Consider the following 6,699-nt stretch of genomic DNA (forward strand, 5'->3'; position numbering starts at 1 on the left):
ATTACAAACGTCTGACAAAACTGAAAAATGTAAATTTCCAATTTCAACCAAACATGCTAGAAATGCTCCAATTGAGCTAATTAGCTAATTGTGAGAATATTGCAATTGTTTGACAAAAGTGAAAAAGGTAAATTTCCAATTTCAACCAAACATGCTAGAAATGCTCCAATTGAGCTAATTAGTTTATTGTGAGAATATTAAAAACGTCTGACAAAACTGAAAAATGTAATTTTCCAATTTCAACCAAACATGCTAGAAATGCTCCAATTGAGCTAATTAGCTTATTGTGAGAATATTACAAACGTCTGACAAAACTGAAAACCGTAAATTTCCAATTTCAACCAAACATGCTAGAAATGCTCCAATTGAGCTAGTTAGCTTATTGTGAGAATATTGCAATTGTCTGACAAAAGTGAAAAATGTAAATTTCTATTTTTAACCAAACATGCTAGAAATGCTCCAATTGAGCTAATTAGCTTATTGTGAGAATATTACAAACGTCTGACAACACTGAAAAATGTAAATTTCCAATTTCAACCAAACATGCTAGAAATGCTCCAATTGAGCTAATTAGCTTATTGTGAGAATATTGCAATTGTCTGACAAAACTGAAAAATGTAAATTTCCAATTTCAACCAAACATGCTAGAAATGCTCCAATTGAGCTAATTAGCTTATTGTGAGAATATTACATACGTCTGACAACACTGAAAAATTCAAATTTCCAATTTCAACCAAACATGCTAGAAATGCTCCAATTGAGCTAATTAGCTTATTGTGAGAATATTGCAATTGTCTGACAAAAGTGAAAAATGTAAATTTCCAATTTCAACCAAACATGCTAGAAATGCTCCAATTGAGCTAATTAGCTTATTGTGAGAATATTACAAACGTCTGACAAAACTGAAAAATGTAAATTTCCAATTTCAACCAAACATGCTAGAAATGCTCCAATTGAGCAAATTAGTTTATTGTGAGAATATTACAAACGTCTGACAAAACTGAAAAATGTAAATTTCCAATTTCAACCAAACATGCTAGAAATGCTCCAATTGAGCTAATTAGCTTATTGTGAGAATATTACAAACGTCTGACAAAAGTGAAAAATGTAAATTTCCAATTTCAACCAAACATGCTAGAAATGCTCCAATTGAGCTAATTAGCTTATTCTGAGAATATTGCAATTGTCTGACAAAAGTGAAAAATGTAAATTTCCAATTTCAACCAAACATGCTAGAAATGCTCCAATTGAGCTAATTAGCTTATTGTGAGAATATTACAAACGTCTGACAAAACTGAAAAATGTAAATTTCCAATTTCAACCAAACATGCTAGAAATGCTCCAATTGAGCTAATTAGCTTATTGTGAGAATATTGCAATTGTCTGACAAAAGTGAAAAATGTAAATTTCCAATTTCAACCAAACATGCTAGAAATGCTCCAATTGAGCTAATTAGCTTATTGTGAGAATATTACAAACGTCTGACTAAAGTGAAAAATGTAAATTTCCAATTTCAACCAAACATGCTAGAAATGCTCCAGTTGAGCTAATTAGCTTATTGTGAGAATATTACAAACGTCTGACAAACATGATAAATATAAATTTCCAATTTCAACCAAACATGCTAGAAATGCTCCAATTGAGCTAATAAGCCTACTGTAGGAACTTTACAAACGTCTGACAAAACTGAAAAATGTAAATTTCCAATTTCAACCAAACATGCTAGAAATGCTCCAATTGAGCTAATTAGCTTATTGTGAGACTATTACAAACGTCTGACAAAACTGAAAAATGTAAATTTCCAATTTCAACCAAACATGCTAGAAATGCTCAAATTGCGCAAATAAGCCTACTGTAGGAACTTTACAAACGTCTGACAAAACTGAAAAATGTAAATTTCCACATTAAACCAAACATGCTAGAAATGCTCCAATTGAGCTAATTATTTATTGTGAGAATATTACAAACGTCTGACAACACTGAAAAATGTAAATTTCCAATTTCAACCAAACATGCTAGAAATGCTCCAATTGAGCTAATTAGCTTATTGTGAGAATATTGCAATTGTCTGACAAAAGTGAAAAGTGTAAATTTCCAATTTCAACCAAACATGCAAGAAATGCTCTAATTGAGCTAATTAGCTTATTGTGAGAATATTACAAACGTCTGACAAAAGTGAAAAATGTAAATTTCCAATTTCAACCAAACATGCTAGAAATGCTCCAATTGAGCTAATTAGCTTATTGTGAGAATATTGCAATTGTCTGACAAAAGTGAAAAATGTAAATTTCCAATTTCAACCAAACATGCTAGAAATGCTCCAATTGAGCTAATTAGCTTATTGTGAGAATATTACAAACGTCTGACAAAAGTGAAAAATGTAAATTTCCAATTTCAACCAAACATGCTAGAAATGCTCCAATTGAGCTAATTAGCTTATTGTGAGAATATTACAAACGTCTGACAACACTGAAAAATGTAAATTTCCAATTTCAACCAAACATGCTAGAAATGCTCCAATTGAGCTAATTAGCTTATTGTGAAAATATTACAAACGTCTGACAAACATGATAAATGTAAATTTCCAATTTCAACCAAACATGCTAGAAATGCTCTAATTGAGCTAATTAGCTTATTGTGAGAATATTACAAACGTCTGACAACACTGAAAAATGTAAATTTCTAATTTCAACCAAACATGCTAGAAATGCTCCAATTGAGCTAATTAGCTTATTGTGAAAATATTACAAACGTCTGACAAACATGATAAATGTAAATTTCCAATTTCAACCAAACATGCTAGAAATGCTCTAATTGAGCTAATTAGCTTATTGTGAGAATATTACAAACGTCTGACAAAACTGAAAAATGTAAATTTCCAATTTCAACCAAACATGCTAGAAATGCTCCAATTGAGCTAATTAGCTTAGTGTGAGAATATTACAAACGTCTGACAACACTGAAAAATTCAAATTTCCAATTTCAACCAAACATGCTAGAAATGCTCCAATTGAGCTAATTAGCTTATTGTGAGAATATTGCAATTGTCTGACAAAAGTGAAAAATGTAAATTTCCAATTTCAACCAAACATGCTAGAAATGCTCCAATTGAGCTAATTAGCTTATTGTGAGAATATTACAAACGTCTGACAAAAGTGAAAAATGTAAATTTCCAATTTCAACCAAACATGCTAGAAATGCTCCAATTGAGCTAATTAGCTTATTGTGATAATATTACAAACGTCTGACAAACATGATAAATATAAATTTCCAATTTCAACCAAACATGCTAGAAATGCTCTAATTGAGCTAATTAGCTTATTGTGAGAATATTACAAACGTCTGACAAAACTGAAAAATGTAAATTTCCAATTTCAACCAAACATGCTAGAAATGCTCCAATTGAGCTAATTAGCTTATTGTGAGAATATTACAAACGTCTGACAACACTGAAAAATGTAATTTTCCAATTTCAACCAAACATGCTAGAAATGCTCCAATTGAGCTAATTAGCTTATTGTGAGACTATTACAAACGTCTGACAAAACTGAAAAATGTAAATTTCCAATTTCAACCAAACATGCTAGAAATGCTCCAATTGAGCTAATTAGCTTATTGTGAGAATATTGCAATTGTCTGACAAAAGTGAAAAATGTAAATTTCCAATTTCAACCAAACATGCTAGAAATGCTCCAATTGAGCTAATTAGCTTATTGTGAGAATATTACAAACGTCTGACAAAAGTGAAAAATGTAAAATTCCAATTTCAACCAAACATGCTAGAAATGCTCCAATTGAGCTAATTAGCTTATTGTGAGAATATAACAAACGTCTGACAAAACTGAAAAATGTTAATTTTCAATTTCAACCAAACATGCTAGAAATGCTCCAATTGAGCTAATTAGCTTATTGTGAGAATATTACAAACGTCTGACAACACTGAAAAATGTAATTTTCCAATTTCAACCAAACATGCTAGAAATGCTCCAATTGAGCTAATTAGCTTATTGTGAGACTATTACAAACGTCTGACAAAACTGAAAAATGTAAATTTCCAATTTCAACCAAACATGCTAGAAATGCTCCAATTGAGCTAATTAGCTAATTGTGAGAATATTGCAATTGTTTGACAAAAGTGAAAAAGGTAAATTTCCAATTTCAACCAAACATGCTAGAAATGCTCCAATTGAGCTAATTAGTTTATTGTGAGAATATTAAAAACGTCTGACAAAACTGAAAAATGTAATTTTCCAATTTCAACCAAACATGCTAGAAATGCTCCAATTGAGCTAATTAGCTTATTGTGAGAATATTACAAACGTCTGACAAAACTGAAAAACGTAAATTTCCAATTTCAACCAAACATGCTAGAAATGCTCCAATTGAGCTAATTAGCTTATTGTGAGAATATTGCAATTGTCTGACAAAAGTGAAAAATGTAAATTTCCAATTTCAACCAAACATGCTAGAAATGCTCCAATTGAGCTAATTAGCTTATTGTGAGAATATTGCAATTGTCTGACAAAACTGAAAAATGTAAATTTCCAATTTCAACCAAACATGCTAGAAATGCTCCAATTGAGCTAATTAGCTTATTGTGAGAATATTACATACGTCTGACAACACTGAAAAATTCAAATTTCCAATTTCAACCAAACATGCTAGAAATGCTCCAATTGAGCTAATTAGCTTATTGTGAGAATATTGCAATTGTCTGACAAAAGTGAAAAATGTAAATTTCCAATTTCAACCAAACATGCTAGAAATGCTCCAATTGAGCTAATTAGCTTATTGTGAGAATATTACAAACGTCTGACAAAACTGAAAAATGTAAATTTCCAATTTCAACCAAACATGCTAGAAATGCTCCAATTGAGCTAATTAGTTTATTGTGAGAATATTACAAACGTCTGACAAAAGTGAAAAATGTAAATTTCCAATTTCAACCAAACATGCTAGAAATGCTCCAATTGAGCTAATTAGCTTATTGTGAGAATATTACAAACGTCTGACAAAAGTGAAAAATGTAAATTTCCAATTTCAACCAAACATGCTAGAAATGCTCCAATTGAGCTAATTAGCTTATTGTGAGAATATTGCAATTGTCTGACAAAAGTGAAAAATGTAAATTTCCAATTTCAACCAAACATGCTAGAAATGCTCCAATTGAGCTAATTAGCTTATTGTGAGAATATTACAAACGTCTGACAAAACTGAAAAATGTAAATTTCCAATTTCAACCAAACATGCTAGAAATGCTCCAATTGAGCTAATTAGCTTATTGTGAGAATATTGCAATTGTCTGACAAAAGTGAAAAATGTAAATTTCCAATTTCAACCAAACATGCTAGAAATGCTCCAATTGAGCTAATTAGCTTATTGTGAGAATATTACAAACGTCTGACTAAAGTGAAAAATGTAAATTTCCAATTTCAACCAAACATGCTAGAAATGCTCCAGTTGAGCTAATTAGCTTATTGTGAGAATATTACAAACGTCTGACAAACATGATAAATATAAATTTCCAATTTCAACCAAACATGCTAGAAATGCTCCAATTGAGCTAATAAGCCTACTGTAGGAACTTTACAAACGTCTGACAAAACTGAAAAATGTAAATTTCCAATTTCAACCAAACATGCTAGAAATGCTCCAATTGAGCTAATTAGCTTATTGTGAGAATATTACAAACGTCTGACAAAACTGAAAAATGTAAATTTCCAATTTCAACCAAACATGCTAGCAATGCTCAAATTGCGCAAATAAGCCTACTGTAGGAACTTTACAAACGTCTGACAAAACTGAAAAATGTAAATTTCCACATTCAACCAAACATGCTAGAAATGCTCCAATTGAGCTAATTAGCTTATTGTGAGAATATTACAAACGTCTGACAACACTGAAAAATGTAAATTTCCAATTTCAACCAAACATGCTAGAAATGCTCCAATTGAGCTAATTAGCTTATTGTGAGAATATTGCAATTGTCTGACAAAAGTGAAAAAAGTAAATTTCCAATTTCAACCAAACATGCAAGAAATGCTCTAATTGAGCTAATTAGCTTATTGTGAGAATATTACAAACGTCTGACAAAACTGAAAAATGTAAATTTCCAATTTCAACCAAACATGCTAGAAATGCTCCAATTGAGCTAATTAGCTTATTGTGAGAATATTGCAATTGTCTGACAAAAGTGAAAAATGTAAATTTCCAATTTCAACCAAACATGCTAGAAATGCTCCAATTGAGCTAATTAGCTTATTGTGAGAATATTACAAACGTCTGACAAAACTGAAAAATGTAAATTTCCAATTTCAACCAAACATGCTAGAAATGCTCCAATTGAGCTAATTAGCTTATTGTGAGAATATTACAAACGTCTGACAACACTGAAAAATGTAAATTTCCAATTTCAACCAAACATGCTAGAAATGCTCCAATTGAGCTAATTAGCTTATTGTGAAAATATTACAAACGTCTGACAAACATGATAAATGTAAATTTCCAATTTCAACCAAACATGCTAGAAATGCTCTAATTGAGCTAATTAGCTTATTGTGAGAATATTACAAACGTCTGACAACACTGAAAAATGTAAATTTTCAATTTCAACCAAACATGCTAGAAATGCTCCAATTGAGCTAATTAGCTTATTGTGAAAATATTACAAACGTCTGACAAACATGATAAATGTAAATT

Source organism: Watersipora subatra, unplaced genomic scaffold (genome assembly GCF_963576615.1).
Source record: "Watersipora subatra unplaced genomic scaffold, tzWatSuba1.1 SCAFFOLD_72, whole genome shotgun sequence".
Lineage (NCBI taxonomy): Eukaryota > Metazoa > Bryozoa > Gymnolaemata > Cheilostomatida > Watersiporidae > Watersipora > Watersipora subatra.